At 38.9% G+C, this 16,815-nt stretch overlaps 1 long non-coding RNA gene across 1 annotated transcript; it reads right to left on the bottom strand.

Moving 5' to 3' along the window:
- Positions 1 to 1,376: 1,376 nt before the first annotated feature.
- LOC115571451 (uncharacterized) lies at positions 1,377 to 16,341 on the bottom strand. Its single transcript, XR_003981932.1, has 5 exons — positions 16,285 to 16,341; positions 16,032 to 16,087; positions 2,405 to 2,529; positions 2,102 to 2,201; positions 1,377 to 1,612 (listed from the first exon to the last, which is right to left on the bottom strand). It is a non-coding gene; the product is annotated as an uncharacterized LOC115571451 (long non-coding RNA).
- Between the last annotated feature and the right edge of the window lie 474 nt (positions 16,342 to 16,815).

Here is a 16,815-nt window from a genome sequence, read left to right as displayed (position 1 = left end):
GTGTACTTTATTGTAGTAGTTATATTTTAAAATGTGCTTTTATATTATAGATGATGAAGCTTCTAACCTCACAACAGCCGGATGGGTCGTCTAAATGTTAAAGGATGTCAACATGTAGCAGCTGACGGCAGCAGCCTTCATGCTGAAATCAATTCAGCAGATATTTCTTTACTCTGTGTCAACAAAGATAAAAGCTGTATAATGTCCTCTGATGATTTATGTTCCATCATCATTCTATGAACTGAAACATGTGAATGTCTCAAATGATGAAGCCTTTTATAACCTTTGGTACCGTCAACTTTAGGACACACAGAAAATGAAACATCACACGATGGTAGACTCGGGTCATTTTATTGAAAAGCGTCTTCTGCTCATGAAGAGAGTGAACATGTCCAACAGGTGTTTACATTTCACATGAATCTGACATCCATTCAGCTCCATAACAATCTACAGTGAGCTCACAATCAAACTAACTGGTGTCCAACAGTGAAGCTTCTCCTCCCAACAGACAACAGAAAGTCACTGATTGAACCTGAGATCAGATCAAAGGTACAAACTGCAGAGAAACAAAATGATTCTGCTTGTTTTCTAATTATAATGTTGTTAATAACTGATTACTGAAGCAATTAATGAAACATTACAAATGCTGAATCAAAAAATGCACACAAGAAACCTTATATCCCAACATAATCAACATAAACATCATCAATTCATCTTTTTTTAACATGTGCTGCAGGTTTCTAGTCAAACATAATGAAGTTGACATCATGTATTGATTTAAGCTCTTGTCTATACGTATCAGGAATTATAATAGAAAGCAGCGAGCAGTTAAAGTTTAAACTGGCAGTGCAGAGAATCAACATGTGCCACTACAGACACAATGACATACGCAGGAACTTTACTGACATCAGGTGTCCTGCTCCCTCTGGGCTTTAATGCATTTTATCAATTTGTGAAGCGTGCTTATGTTAAAATGTGGTGTTGGGTTGTTCTCTCAGTGTGAACCCATATCCCTGTGAGCAGACCAGGGATTCACCACATCACTGTCATCGCTCTTAGCTGCCTGGATGCAAGGACACATAATTGCCACTTTTTCCAACCCAGAAGCATGGAAACACAGGCTCAGTGAATGTGGTTTCAAAGCAGTAGAGGGCAGTCGTTTGGTTTTGTGAGATGTTGGAGAAGGACAGAGTGCCACTAGGCCAGTCCAGAAGCACCCCAACTGTCTTGCAACCACCAGAGGGAAGAGGAACATCCCACACTTGGCCATTGTAATATGCCTTCAGTTTGGGATCTGACCAAGAAGGTTCCCTAGTTTGGCCTAAAACCCACGACACAGTGTTTTTTCCAAACTCAGATGCGGGCCCTTTTCTCTCAATGCTACCATATGCAACACCTACATACACAGACTCATTACGACTATCACTCCAGTCTACCTCCCAGTAATGGATCCCTTTCAGAGCTTCTTTGGCCAACACTTGAGGATGTTCATCGAACCTCTTGTGGCTGGTATCATATGTCTGCCATGCTCCATTTGTTGCCTTCTTGTTTCCCTCAGACAGCGTGAGATGGGCATTCACAGTGTCTCTGTCCAGGGTGAGCTGAGCACGATCTGATTGGGAGACCAAAACAAAATGTGTTATTATTCTGAATTAATTATCAAAGGAGGATAGATACATACAGTCTATTTTCTAATCCCCCCCAAAAAATATTTTAAAAAAGCATCGTCTTTTCCACTCTGAGTACCTCACTGCTCAGGTTCTTCAGTATAATATTAACTGTAAATAAAAATTGTCTTCACTGATTTAAAGCCAATTAATCAGATGGAGGGATGTAATTTTAAGCAGAAATTCTGCAATGATGATATTTCAGTTTTCTCATTGATCATCCACCAATATTTCATGCAACTAAAATAAAATAAAGATAATCATTAGTTCTCCAATAAATGGTCTCAACTGCATTATAGTTACATGAGCTTGTGATGAATGATGTTGAATAATGTTAAATATGTGACACTGTTGTTTTTTTGGAAACAGAGCTGTGACAGGCAGATATATGTAATAACACAGTTTTAGAAAATGTCATCTGAGTCAGAACTTACATGAGAGGAGTTCCTCTTTCTTCACATCATAGATCTCTCCTGGAGTGAAAGATCGACCTGCGAAAGGTGATGCCTTTTTCTCTGAGGCCATTTCTTCAACCTGTTAAGAAATGTTAAACAGGTGAACACACACTTCAACACTTCATCTACACTGTTTTCAGCAGGATGACTCAGCTCACATGTTAACTGTGTAAATGCAGCCTTTCTCTGTAGACATCAGTCTGACAGTGATTCTTCTACACTGACTGAGTTCAGTCACAGTCTAAACATACTGTGTCACCTTCTGTCTCAGTTTGTCCTCACCTGGTCAAGTTGAGTGGATCAGCTGAGTTGTGTGAGAGTCTTCTGGACTTCCAACTGGAGCTTGCAGTGTGATGACCAGTGTGGCTGTGAGGTCACTTATATACTGTCAGATCTGCTGACTCCTCCTATGAGATAACAATCACTTTGTGGTATGAAAGGTACGATATCAATAAAATAGCAGAAGTGATTCCACATAAATGAAGACACACCTACAGGCATACATCACTATTAAGACATTACAAAGTCCGAGGCCAATTCTGTGGAACTGGGACTGTTTTGATTATTGTGTTTAAATAAGTTGTTGATTAACAACTAAATCAGATAACCTATGATTTTACTTCCATGTATTTTAACAGTTACTCATGCAGGAAGTTTGAAATGTATTTAGGTGGTTGTTATTATGTAAAAAAATATTTTACAGCTGCTACACGATATAAAGCAAGTTACTAAAATATTAAAAGTTTATTAGATAAAAACTGACAGTAAATTGAATGTTTGCACAAAAGCAAGCGGTGTGACAGCAACATGATTCACTGTTAGGCCATAACTCAGTGGTTACCATATTACAGTTTTTGCTGAATGCTTACACACATGTTGCAGACTTTGGCTCACTGTGTCATAACTTAACACACAGGTCGAGTAACACAAAGCACATGTAGATAAACTCCTAACTTATACGGCAAAATGAAACTCTTGAAACAAAACCTAACAATCCCATTTCAAAACTGTTTTCAGCATCAAAACATTAAACACATGCACCTTTGAATTACTCTTTCCTAGCAGCAGCAACACACAGATGTGCTTTATGCAAAACAGCTGGATTCAGTACTTTGGATGGTTTTTGACTTTAAAAGTCTCATACAGACTTTTTTTTTTTTTTTTTGTGAAAGATTGATCCACTTCAGTTGATCTAGACACATGAAAACAAAATGGAGACACTTCAGATTTTTGTCTTTCAGGTTTTTGCAAAAGTAAAAAAAACCAAAAACACAAAGACATGGTACAACTAGAATGTTCTACAGAACATAGTGTTGTCAGGGAATGATTGGAAGACATTTAGGCTGTGGATCTTGTCAGCGCCATGCTGAAAAGAACTCCTCAATTGGATTCAAAAATGAGGTGTATGGTGGCAAGTTGAGTGCAATAAATCTATTATGGTTGGTGAACCAGTCCTGGACCAGAGCAGCCCGATGGAAACTGACATTATCCCAGACGACAACAAACTGGGGCTGCTCTGGCCCGTCCTGGACTACTGTGTCATGAAGTGTGTCCAGAAAGAGAATAATGAGGGCTGTGTTGTAGGGACCGAGGATGGAGTGGTGATGCAGGACTCCCTGTACACTGATGGCGGCACACAAGGTGATATTTCCCCCACGCTGACCAGAGACATGCACTATGGCCCTTTGCCCAATAATGTTTCGGCCCCGACCTCTGGTTTTCGCCAGGTTGAACCCAGCCTCATCTACAAAAATGAACTCATGTTGCTGTGGAGCTGCATCAAGTTCCAGGAATCTCTAAAACAGAAAAATGTAGATAATAATACACAATACTGTATTGTGAATATTGAATGGAACTCTATACAGCTGCTTCAGTGAGATGTTGTGCTTTTTAAGGATGTGGGAGAGTGTAGATATGCTGACAGTGTTGATGCCAGCGAAGGTTATTTCATCTGCGATGATCTGCTCTCTCAAATCACGAAGCCGGATTTCGTACCTACAGTAATACCGCAATGTATTGTACTGTGCGTTTGAACAATGTGCAATACTTAATTTTTTTGGTACAGTTTAGTGTGGAAACTTCAATACATACCTGTTTTCCAGTCTGAACGTTCTAATGATTGAGGCTACTGAGTAAAGACTCAGGTTTGGATGGACTCTTTGCGCAGCCTCCCTCATTGTAAGGCCATGATTTATAACATGGTCCACCAAAGTGGCCCTCATGTCATCAGATATTTGTCTCCTTCTGTTGCCTGCTCCTCTTCTTCGTCCTCTTCCTCGTCCTGCTGCTGCTCTTCCTCTCCCTCTTCCTCTTTCTGCCTCCATATTTACAAAGTGGCACAAAGGAGCTGAACTCACATCAGGTGTATTTGTGCTCTGGCTGAGACTGATTGCTCTACAATTAGATTTCAAATGTTTTCATGTGTGTGAGTCTGTGTGCTATTCCACTTTTTGTTGTGTTTTGTATTTTAAATAGATGTGTTTTCCCAACGATTGCATGAGTCTTCCTTTTGAACAATGTGTCTTATGTATAAAACAGTGTGTCGTGTTTTGCAAGAAGTGTGTTGGAGAATTTCAAACTCAGCGCAAAGCATATATTGTGTTTGCAGGGTTGGTGCTTTTGTTTAGTGCATGGTCACCAAAGTTAGAGGTTGTCATGCTTTGGGCATAGCAACCACTTTTAGTGTTTAAGCATTAGGCAAAAACTTTAACTGGAATTTAGTAACTTTATGTTCATAAATGTTTTCACGTTCATCAGTGGAATATTTGCCCATCATTTTGACCAATGTCAGTTAATTTAATCATGCATGTAATCTTCAGATCGCACACTGCTGGGAAATGTGAGTATGAAGTGTTTCCACAGATTGAAGACACACCTACAGGGATACATCACTATGAAGACATTACAAAGTCCAATTCTGTGGAACTGAGACTGTTTTTATTTCTGTGTTTTGATTAGTTGTTGATTAACAACTACATCAGATAACCTCTGATTTTATATTTTTGACAGCGGGCTCAGATTCGATAAACAGATTAGGTCTGTTGTCAGCACAAGTTTTTTTCAGCTGCGTCTCCCGGCCAAAGAGAAGCGTTTTTTTTAAGTCGGCAGGACCCGGAGAAGGCGATCCACGCTTTCATCAGTTCAAGACAGGACTATTGCAATGCACTTTATGTCGGCCTCAGCCAGTCTTTAATTTCGCGTCTCCAACTTGTCCAGAACGCTGCTGCACGATTTTTAACAGGCACGTCCAGGCGTGAACACATTACCCCTGTGCCGTCGTCACTCCACTGGCTTCCAGTTCGTTTTAGAATTGATTTTAAACTTTTATTGTTTGCTTTTTATGCCATTAATGGCCTGGCTCCCTCCTACCTGTCAGAGATTTTAACTGTCCGTGATCATGGCAGGGCCCTCCGTTCTTCCGGCCAGCTCCTGTTAGAGGTCCCAAGGTCAAGACTTAAACAGTGGGGCGATCGTTCTTTTGCTGTCACAGCTCCCAGGCTGTGGAACAGACTGCCCCCTGACATTCGCACCACTACTGACCTCAGCCTTTTTAAATCAAATCTGAAGACACACTTTTTTAAATTGGCATTTAACTCTGACTAGGGTAGTCCTGCTTTTAGGTGTACTTATTTTGCCTGTTTTTTATTTTATGCACTTTTAGAGGGCCTTTAACACCCTGCAGCACTAGTAGCACTTTCTTGTGTTTTCTTGCAGCACTGTAGCACTTTCTTGTGTTTTTATGTACTATTTTATTGCTTTGATGTAAAGCACTTTGGGTACCGTCCGGATATTGTAAAGGGCTATACAAATAAAATTTGATCGATTGATTGATTATATCTATTGAGAACATAGATAACTGAAAGATCTTTACTCATGCCAGGACGTCCTTATTTAGGTGGTTATCATTATGGAAAAAACTATTTGACAGCTATGACACGATATAAAACAAATTACTAAAATATTAACCCTCCTGTTGAAATCAGGTCAATTTGACCTGTTTTCAAGAGTTGATATATCAGAACTTTTGGTTTTCTTCCATATTATTGCCTGAAGATGACATGGATGGTTCCTTGCTATGCTCTTTGCAAGAAAAATTAATTATGACTATTTTATTTATTTCATTTATGTGTGTTTTATTAAAATGTATAGCATTTGTGGTCTTCTTGGTTCAATTTGATCCGGCCACATTAAGTCATGCAATGGGTCACACTATTGAGCTTTCCAGCACAATGAACACACACACACACACACACACACACAGTTGTGGACTGGGACAAAAAATCAACCCTGGCATTTTTGGCTTAGACCGGCCCCTCATAATTATCGGAGCACAACCGGAAAAAAAAACATGACTTTTTGCCTTTGAGCTCACAGTTTTTCTCGATTGTTTACACACATTTTCTGAAAGCATGCCTCATGCTCTCAGAACTCTACACACAAATCAAAAATCACACACACACAACGGGCAAAACCCCTCAATTCTCCTGCAAAATGAAACTTTACATTCAAAACAATGTTATTTCTTCTCAAAATGGTATTTTGTTTTCAAATGACACACACAAACCATCAAATGAATAGACATTTATAAGAACCAGTTGAACACTGATGTGCTCAGTGTAAAACACTATGATGAATGAAAACACTTCTTCTTCATTCATCATAATGACTTAGGCCTTTTTTGTTCAGTTACACTTACTACAGTCAGTACATACATAAGTGTGATGTAAAATATTTGAGAATACTGTTTTTATACTCAGAACACACAAATACACGGTAACAGATATATTTCATTTTCCCCTCAAACACAATGTACACAGTGTACATCCCAACCAACACAAAGTGCGTATACAACAATATACGGTCTACCTACAAAACAACAGAAGAGCCACAGCAGCTCATCCACATCACAAGCAATGTTTTCTCTGGCAGAGCAGCAAGAGAAACATCACCTAGCATGGTGAATCCAGCCATGAAAAGCACCAACTGCTATATATCCACATGCGTCTTCCATAGCTTGGAGAAGGGGTATACACATTTGTGGATTTCGGTCATACACTTTCCATCTCCAGGCAGAAAAAAAATCCTCAATAGGATTGAGGAATGGAGAATATGGAGGGAGATAAACAACTATAAAGCGTGGGTGGGGGGGTGAACCAGTTACGAACCAGAGCAGCCCAGTGGAAACTTACTTTGTCCCAAATGACAACGTACCTGAGCTGATCTGGTGGAATGAGTGTGTTGTGTCGGGTGTCCAGGTGTTTGCCCATTTGGTGAGTCAGTGTGCATAGTAGGGTAGTCAGTGTGTACAATTAACTTTAGACTTAACAATCCCATTTCAAAACTGTTTTTAGCATCAAAATATTAAACACATGCACCTTTGAATTACTCTTTCCTAGCAGCAGCAGCAACAACACACAGATGTGCTTCATGCAAAACAGCTGGATTCAGTACTTTGGATGGTTTTTGACTTTAAAAGTCTCAGATAGATTTTTTTTATTTTTTTGTGTGAAAGATTGATCCACTACAGTTGATCTAGACACATGAAAACAAAATGGAGACACTTCAGAATTTTTTTTTTTTGTCTTTCAGGTTTTTGCAGATGTAAAAAACAAACAAAGACATGGTACAACTAGAATGTTCTACAGAACATAGTGTTGTCAGGGAATGATTGGAAGTTTGAACAATGTGCAATACTTAATTTCTTTGGTACAGTTTAGTGTGGAAACTTCAATACATACCTGTTTTCCAGTCTGAACGTTCTAATGATTGAGGCTACTGAGTAAAGACTCAGGTTTGGATGGACTCTTTGCGCAGCCTCCCTCATTGTAAGGCCATGATTTATAACATGGTCCACCAAAGTGGCCCTCATGTCATCAGATATTTGTCTCCTTCTGTTGCCTGCTCCTCTTCTTCGTCCTCTTCCTCGTCCTGCTGCTGCTCTTCCTCTCCCTCTTCCTCTTTCTGCCTCCATGTTTCCAAAGTGGCACAAAGGAGCTGAGCTCACATCAGGTGTATTTGTGCTCTGGCTGAGACTGATTGCTCTACAATTAGATTTTAAATGTGTTCATGTGTGTGAGTCTGTGTGCTTTTCCAATTTTAGTTGTGTTTTGTATTTTTAAATAAATGTGTTTTCTCAATGATTGCATGAGATTTCCTTTTTGAACAATGTTTCTTATGTATAAAACAGTGTGTAGCGTTTTGCAAGAAGTGCGTTGGAGAATTTCAAACTCAGTGCAAAGCATATATTGTGTTTGCAGGGTTGGTGCTTTTGTTTAGTGCATGGTCACCAAAGTTAGAGGTTGTCATGCTTTGGGCATAGCAACCACTTTTAGTGTTTAAGCATTAGACAAAAACTTTAACTGGAATTTAGTAACTTTATGTTCATAAATGTTTTCACGTTCATCGGTGGAATATTTGCCCATCATTTTGACCAATGTCAGTTGATTTAATCATGCATGTAATCTTCAGATGATAAAGTGGTCATCTTTAATCGCACACTGCTGGGAAATGTGAGTATAAAGTGTTTCCACAGAAATGAAGACACACCTACAGGGATACATCACTATGAAGACATTACAAAGTCCAATTCTGTGGAACTGAGACTGTTTTTATTTCTGTGTTTTGATTAGTTGTTGATTAACAACTAAATCAGGTAACCTCTGATTTTATATGTATTGAGAAAATAGATAACTGAAAGATCTTTACTCATGCCAGGACGTCCTTATTTAGGTGGTTATCATTATGGAAAAACTATTTGACAGCAATGACACGATATAAAACAAATTACTAAAATATTAACCCTCCTGTAGTCTTCAGGTCGATTTAACCTGTTTTTAAGAGTTACAGATTTTCTCGATTGTTTACACATATTTTCTGAAAGCATGCCTCATGCTCTCAGACCTCTACATGAAATGAAGACTTTACGTTCAAAACAATGTTATTTCTTCTCAAAATGGTGTTTTGTTTTCAAATGACACACAAACCATCAAATGAATAGACATTTATAAGAACCCGTTGAACACTGATGTGCTCAGTGTAAAACACTATGATGAATGGAAAACACTTCTTCTTCATTCATGATAATGACTTTGGCCTTTTTTGTTCAGTTACACTTTATACAGTCAGTACATACATAAGTGTGATGTAAAATATTTGAGAATATTGTTTTTATACTCAGAACACTCAAATACACGGTAACAGATATATTTTATTTTTCCCTCAAAAACAATGTACACAGTGTTCATCCCAACCAACACAAAGTGCATATACAACAATATACAGTCTACATACAAAACAACAGAATAATTTACTGTACACAGTTACAGTAAAAAACAACTCTGTTTCGGTCTGGCCACAGCACCTCATCCACATCACAAGCAATGTTTTCCCTGGGCAAGCAGCAGGAGAAACATCACCTAGCATGGTGAATCCAGCCATGAAAAGCACCAACTGCTATATATCCACATGCATCTTCCATAGCTTGGAGAAGGGGTATACACATTTGTGGATTTCGGTCATAAACTTTCCATCTCCAGGCAGAAAAACAATTCTCAATAGGATTGAGGAATGGAGAATATGGAGGGAGATAAAGCGTGGTTGGGCAGTGAACCAGTTACGAACCAGAGCAGCCCAGTGGAAACTTACGTTGTCCCAAATGACAACGTACCTGAGCTGCTCTGGTGGAATGAGTGTGTTGTGTAGGGTGTCCAAGTGTTTGCCCATGTGATGAGTCAGTGTGCATAGTAGGGTAATTAACTTTAAAATTTTGAATGACAGAGTGTTCTGTGTGAAAACAAGGGATTTTCTTCATGAAAATTGTGCCAAATGCAGAGAATTGTGTGTAGTGTTTTGAAAAAAGTGTGTTTTAGAACTGCAATTTGAGTGTAAAGCAGGAATTGTGCTTCTAGTTCAGCAGAATTGGTTCAGGGGGTTGGTGCATGAGTTACATGTTGTGGTCATTGTGTCTCAAGTACCAATTTTTGTGTGTAAACAATTTGAGAAAAACTGTAATAAAGAGTCGAACTAGACGGTTCAGTTTGACCCGGGAGGACAACAGGTGTTACCACTGCTGCCATTTAAAACATGTAAATGGTTTCAGAACAATATCTGACTAAACTTTGTACATACCAGTCTGTGCATCAACGCATCAACATATCGAAGAAGTAGAAAAAGTGTTCAGTGAACTGAAAGAAGTAAGTTTATGTACATGTTTTCATGTTCATCGGTGGAATATTTGCCCATCATTTTTACCGATGTCAATACATTTAATCATACATGTGATCTTCAGAAGATAAATTGCTTATCTTCAATCACACGCTGTTGGGAAATATGAGTATAAAGTGTTTCCACAGAAATGAACAGACACACCTACAGGGATACATCACTATGAAGACATTACAAAGTCCAATTCTGTGGAACTGAGACTGTTTTTATTTCTGTGTTTTGATTAGTTGTTGATTAACAACTACATCAGGTAACCTCTGATTTTATATGTATTGAGAACATAGATAACTGAAAGATCTTTACTCATGCCAGGACGTCCTTATTTAGGTGGTTATCATTATGGAAAAACTATTTGACAGCTATGACACGATATAAAACAAATTACTAAAATATGAACCCTCTTGTTGTCTTCAGGTCGATTTAACCTGTTTTTAAGAGTTACAGTTTTTGTCGATTGTTTACACATATTTTCTGAAAGCATGCCTCGTGCTCTCAGACCTCTACATGAAATGAAGACTTTACGTTCAAAACAATGTTATTTCTTCTCAAAATGGTGTTTTGTTTTCAAATGACACACAAACCATCAAATGAATAGACATTACAGTTTTTATTGATTGCTTTGACCTGTTTAAACAAACTGGGATCCACTCGGTTTTCATCATGACTGTCTCAGCAGAGAACAAGACACCTCTTGCAAATGTGTTAACCCTTTCTCATTGAATTGACACATTTTCCCCACCCTTTTGCAGAACAGTTAACACGGATGTCATTCAAGCAGTCCAAACTCCATTGTTTAAGCTATGGTAACCAAACAGAAACCATCTGTTCCTAACTATTAGAAACTACCTACATCAGTATGAAATCACTAAAGCACCTGTTTGACACTCCTAAACACAAATCTTCAATGAGCAATCAGTCTGCAGGCCTTAGAAAGTGCAGCGGCTGTGTTGTTCTTTGCGAACATTGATTGAAGAGGTCTAAGGCAGATGAGAGTGAGAAATAGGTGCAGAGGAATGTCAAGGTTGGATGGCATGCAAGAAGATTTTTTCCCTTGGTTCATTGCAAGAGAGGATAATGAATGTGATGTGGATGAGGCCATGTGGCCCCATCGTCAAGACAGAAGAGCCTGAGTATCAATAGTGGCTATTTCTTATACTCGACAGTAACAGATTGTTATACTTTACTGTAATATTTTATGTCTTTAACTTCTTTTCTATGTTTTAAAACAGGTCAGTTGTTCAGGAAAATGCTTGCTGTGAAGCTGCAGAAATGTTTTGTGAACTATGAGACTACCAGCTTTCTTATTTTCTTATACTGTAATAGATTCTATTTTGGTTTCCATGTATTTTGTGTAATATTTACAGTATTTCAGTTTTCAGCCACAGTTCGAAAAAAAGAATCAATGGAATCAAAAAAAGCATCAAAGCATTTCTGATTCTGGATTCAATACTTTGCAAGACGGCAAATTTGACAACAAATGGCATGAAAGCTACGTAGAGTAATAGGCCACAATGACAAGCAATGGTGCACCGATTCGCACTGAGTGCTGTATTTTGTATTTTGTTGTCCACTGTGTAATGGTTGATTGGAAGCGCTCATACACTTGTTTGCAAGTTGTGTTGTTTGAAGGCAAAATTAGCTTTTGTTGCATATTTTAAATGTTTTGGCACGGTTAGAGCCTTTTGCAAACAAAATGAGTCATTTTGACCATGAGTGCCGCTGTTTCAGCCTGTGTGTTAACTGTTTTGAAAATGTGGAGTTTGAGTTGACTGCTGCATCAAAGCAATCAATAAAAACTGTAATAGAACCAGTTGAACACTGATGTGCTCAGTGTAAAACACTATGATGAATGGAAAACACTTCTTCTTCATTCATGATAATGACTTTGGCCTTTTTTGTTCAGTTACACTTACTTCAGTCAGTACATGCATAAGTGTGATGTAAAATATTTGAGAATATTGTTTTTATACTCAGAACACTCAAATACACGGTAACAGATATATTTTATTTTTCCCTCAAAAACAATGTACACAGTGTTCATCCCAACCAACACAAAGTGCATATACAACAATATACAGTCTACATACAAAACAACAGAATAATTTACTGTACACAGTTACAGTAAAAAACAACTCTGTTTCGGTCTGGCCACAGCACCTCATCCACATCACAAGCAATGTTTTCCCTGGGCAAGCAGCAGGAGAAACATCACCTAGCATGGTGAATCCAGCCATGAAAAGCACCAACTGCTATATATCCACATGCATCTTCCATAGCTTGGAGAAGGGGTATACACATTTGTGGATTTCGGTCATAAACTTTCCATCTCCAGGCAGAAAAACAATTCTCAATAGGATTGAGGAATGGAGAATATGGAGGGAGATAAAGCGTGGTTGGGCAGTGAACCAGTTACGAACCAGAGCAGCCCAGTGGAAACTTACGTTGTCCCAAATGACAACGTACCTGAGCTGCTCTGGTGGAATGAGTGTGTTGTGTAGGGTGTCCAAGTGTTTGCCCATGTGATGAGTCAGTGTGCATAGTAGGGTAATTAACTTTAAAATTTTGAATGACAGAGTGTTCTGTGTGAAAACAAGGGATTTTCTTCATGAAAATTGTGCCAAATGCAGAGAATTGTGTGTAGTGTTTTGAAAAAAGTGTGTTTTAGAACTGCAATTTGAGTGTAAAGCAGGAATTGTGCTTCTAGTTTAGCAGAATTGGTTCAGGGGGTTGGTGCATGAGTTACATGTTGTGGTCATTGTGTCTCAAGTACCAATTTTTGTGTGTAAACAATTTGAGAAAAACTGTAATAAAGAGTCGAACTAGACGGTTCAGTTTGACCCGGGAGGACAACAGGTGTTACCACTGCTGCCATTTAAAACATGTAAATGGTTTCAGAACAATATCTGACTAAACTTTGTACATACCAGTCTGTGCATCAACATATCGAAGAAGTAGAAAAAGTGTTCAGTGAACTGAAAGAAGTAAGTTTATGTACATGTTTTCATGTTCATCAGTGGAATATTTGCCCATCATTTTTACCGATGTCAATATATTTAATCATACATGTGATCTTCAGAAGATAAATTGCTTATCTTCAATCACACGCTGTTGGGAAATATGAGTATAAAGTGTTTCCACAGAAATGAACAGACACACCTACAGGCATACATCACTATGAAGACATTACAAAGTCCAAGGTCAATTCTGTGGAACTGATAGTGTTGTGGGCGGGCCTATCAGGCCTGTCTCTGGAAGTCTGGACCAATCACCACCTGACATTTCATGTTGACAAGCCCTGCAGCCGAGGTTATCAAATGGTGTCTCTTTGTGTGCATGTTCCTCAAGTACTTTTCTAAACATCGCGTGCTTGATGGTGTTATTATTGTTTCTTCATGAATATTAAAAGCTCAGCAACCTCGTTTACTTTTTTAGTAACAGATTTATTCTCCCAGAAAAGCTAATATTCCTCTGCATGACCTCATCATGACCTCATTATGACCTCATCAGGACCTCCTCTTTCTGCAAGCTTGTGTCTCTGCACAGCACCACTCATAGGTTTTACTTTACACCCTAATGAACCGTGCTGTCACCGTTTGTGTTCCCCCTCTACACCTCTGACTTCTGCTTCAACTCAGGAGCATGTATACCTGCAGACGCCCTCAGGTGACTCCTCCATTGTTGGCTGCATCACAAGAAGGAGGAGGAGAACAGAGACCTTGTTGTGGACTTAGTAGGTCGGTGTGACAGGAACCACCCACAGCTCCACATCGGGGGAAACCAAGGAGCTGCTGGTGGACGAGTGAGCCTCCACACACCTGCTGTAATAAATGAGGAGGTGGTACTGAACCCAGTAGCTCCCGACCCACTTTAGACTCATCATACACCACTTATAGTTAATCACAGATGTTGTGCCTTCACTTTCATCGTCATTGTGCTGTTATGGTTTCTGTGTCAGCACTCAAAGTTTACAGGTTTCATTAGTTGCATTTTTAAACATCATATACTGGCTGTCAGAGCCGTGTTGTAGTGTTTTCACTGAAACAGCTGTGTTAATGCTGTCTGCCTCTGCCCAGTTCACTGTCAGACTGTTAAGAGATGTTGATGTTATACTGCGTCTGTCTTTCCTGTTATCAGGCTGCAGTGTCACCGACTGTGGGCCGTAAAGAAGCAACAAAATGGCGGCAGAGTCGATACGTTCAGTACAGTTGGCTACACGCCGTCTGGACAATAGAACCAACATGTGCAACGAGTCACAAAGAAGTTTTAATGTCATTTTTGGTATCTTTACCACGTTACTGTTCTCAGTAGATAACACAGTTTATTGGCAGTGTGAATGACAGTAAATTGTTTTAGGCTGTCACCTCGGCCTCTCTCTGTGTTGTCTGTTGAGCCAGTAAATGACTGTGGACTGCCATCTAGTGGCCAGTCTCTGTGAGGGTAACAAGGTGTAAAAGGGAGGAGACTATGAGTCCTGTAAGCTCACCTGTGTGTATGCTCACCTGTGTGTATGCTCACCTGTGTGCATCTCCATCACCTTCTCCTTTGTCTCCGCTGGGTTGGCGCAGCGTCTGTGCTGCAGAGTCTCTCCTTGTTTAGATTATTTGTGGTTCTCCGAGTAATTTGGCTTTTGAACCATATAAAGTAATCATGTACCCTCTTTATGTTGATTAGGTTGCTGCGGTCTGTTTTAAGTTTGTTTTATTGTTATTAGGAGGCAGATGGTTCTCCAGACGGCACCTTCAACATAACTAACAATTAGCTCCCTTGGTAAAGTGGAACGAGGTCGGTGGAACTCAAATTTTGGCCGATTACTTTTGTCCTTGGGGTGTCTGGATTTATTTTATCTTGAGGGATGCTGCCAACACTATTTTGATGTGGTTGATTGAGTTAACAATGATTGTTAACGCTTTCCAATAAATGTATCTTTTATTTTTCTACTGAATGAGTTTTTGGAAATTGTAAATGAAATGTTCATGTATTTAATCTAATCTTTTTTTTTTCTTTCTGTATTTCCTTTCCATAGTTTTCACGGTGCTACAACCGGCAATAAAATTTAAGCACCCGTTTGAATCTCTCCGCCTCATTGGTTGACACCAAGGGTCCGCTACAGGCAGTAATCTTGTAATGTAATGAGTTACTTTTAAAAGTAAAAGTACCCAACACTGGTGCTTATGTAGCAGCTTTAATGTGGTTGCTTTTAAACTGAAGGACAAACTCAGACCAGGAACCAGAGTAGTGAGGGACACAGTCAGTCACACACACACACACACACACACACACACACACACACACACACACACACACACACACACACACAGGCTGTCAGGCGCTCTCTCAGTCTCCAGCACAAAAGCTTCCCGAGATATTTCCATAATATACATAAAAAATACTTCTATAAATACAATGTACACACCACAATAATGTGTGCCCTTATAGAGATAACAACAAATGTATTTGAAACTTAAATAACAAATAGAAACAGAAATATTGAGTAGAAGTTAAAAAAAAATCACATTCTCACAAAGTGCCTAACAATCCAGTTTAGATTAAAAAATAGGAATAGTTTCTTCTTGAGAAAATAAATTGTACCTTTAATATCTGGCTTATTTTCACTTTGTTAAACTCTGCAGTCCTTTACAAAAGTACATAACAGAATTCAGATGAACAGTTTTATACCATAACACACCTGTAGGAGCAGTGAGGGACACGGTCAGTCACAGGCTGTCAGCCGCTCTCTCTCTCCTGCAGAGGGTCATTAAATATGCAAATGAGGGCAAAATCTCCGTCGGATTTAACTAATTAAACGGCGGTTTTCACCAAAATTAACGTAAACATTCAGCAGTGTGTTAGCGATGATATTGTTACGTTTATATTCAGTTTAAGACCAAAATAATTATGCCAACTTAACCAGCAGACAGAGAGCATCACAACCATCTTACCAGCACAGAAGCTTCCCAGGTGTTGCCGGCAGGTAGAGCTACGTCACTATAGCATTGTTGTGTACCGTTAATTAAAGTCCCCCCGCTACAACAGGTGACACGGAACCATAAAAAAAGAAAAACTGACATCGAGTTAACACTGGTTTTACAGAAATGTGGACATTGTGGCGGAGAATATTACACACAGGTTTTCAGATTGTTCACAAATATAAACAATTAGAAATAACATAGATGATAATATGTGCAGCAGACTGACACAGCTACACTTACACTGTATGTTTATATCGCTGCATTTATAGTGCAGACAAAGAGTTATTGTACCTGAATAAATCTAAATGTGATTAATTAGTAGAGGTTAAATAATTAGAAAAATATCCAATTCATTGAATTTAGAAACAACTATACAATTTAATACCTAAAGTCAGTATACACACTTGCTTAAATTTGAAGCAACACAATATAGTAAAATATCTAATTCTGGATGAACAGAACTCTGAGTGTGCATTACTCTGTCTGTGTTACCAGAACATG

Source organism: Sparus aurata, chromosome 20, assembly GCF_900880675.1.
Source record: "Sparus aurata chromosome 20, fSpaAur1.1, whole genome shotgun sequence".
Taxonomy (NCBI): Eukaryota; Metazoa; Chordata; class Actinopteri; order Spariformes; family Sparidae; genus Sparus; species Sparus aurata.
The sequence above is the reverse complement of the archived record's forward strand: the minus strand, read 5'-3'. Positions and strand labels throughout refer to the sequence as shown.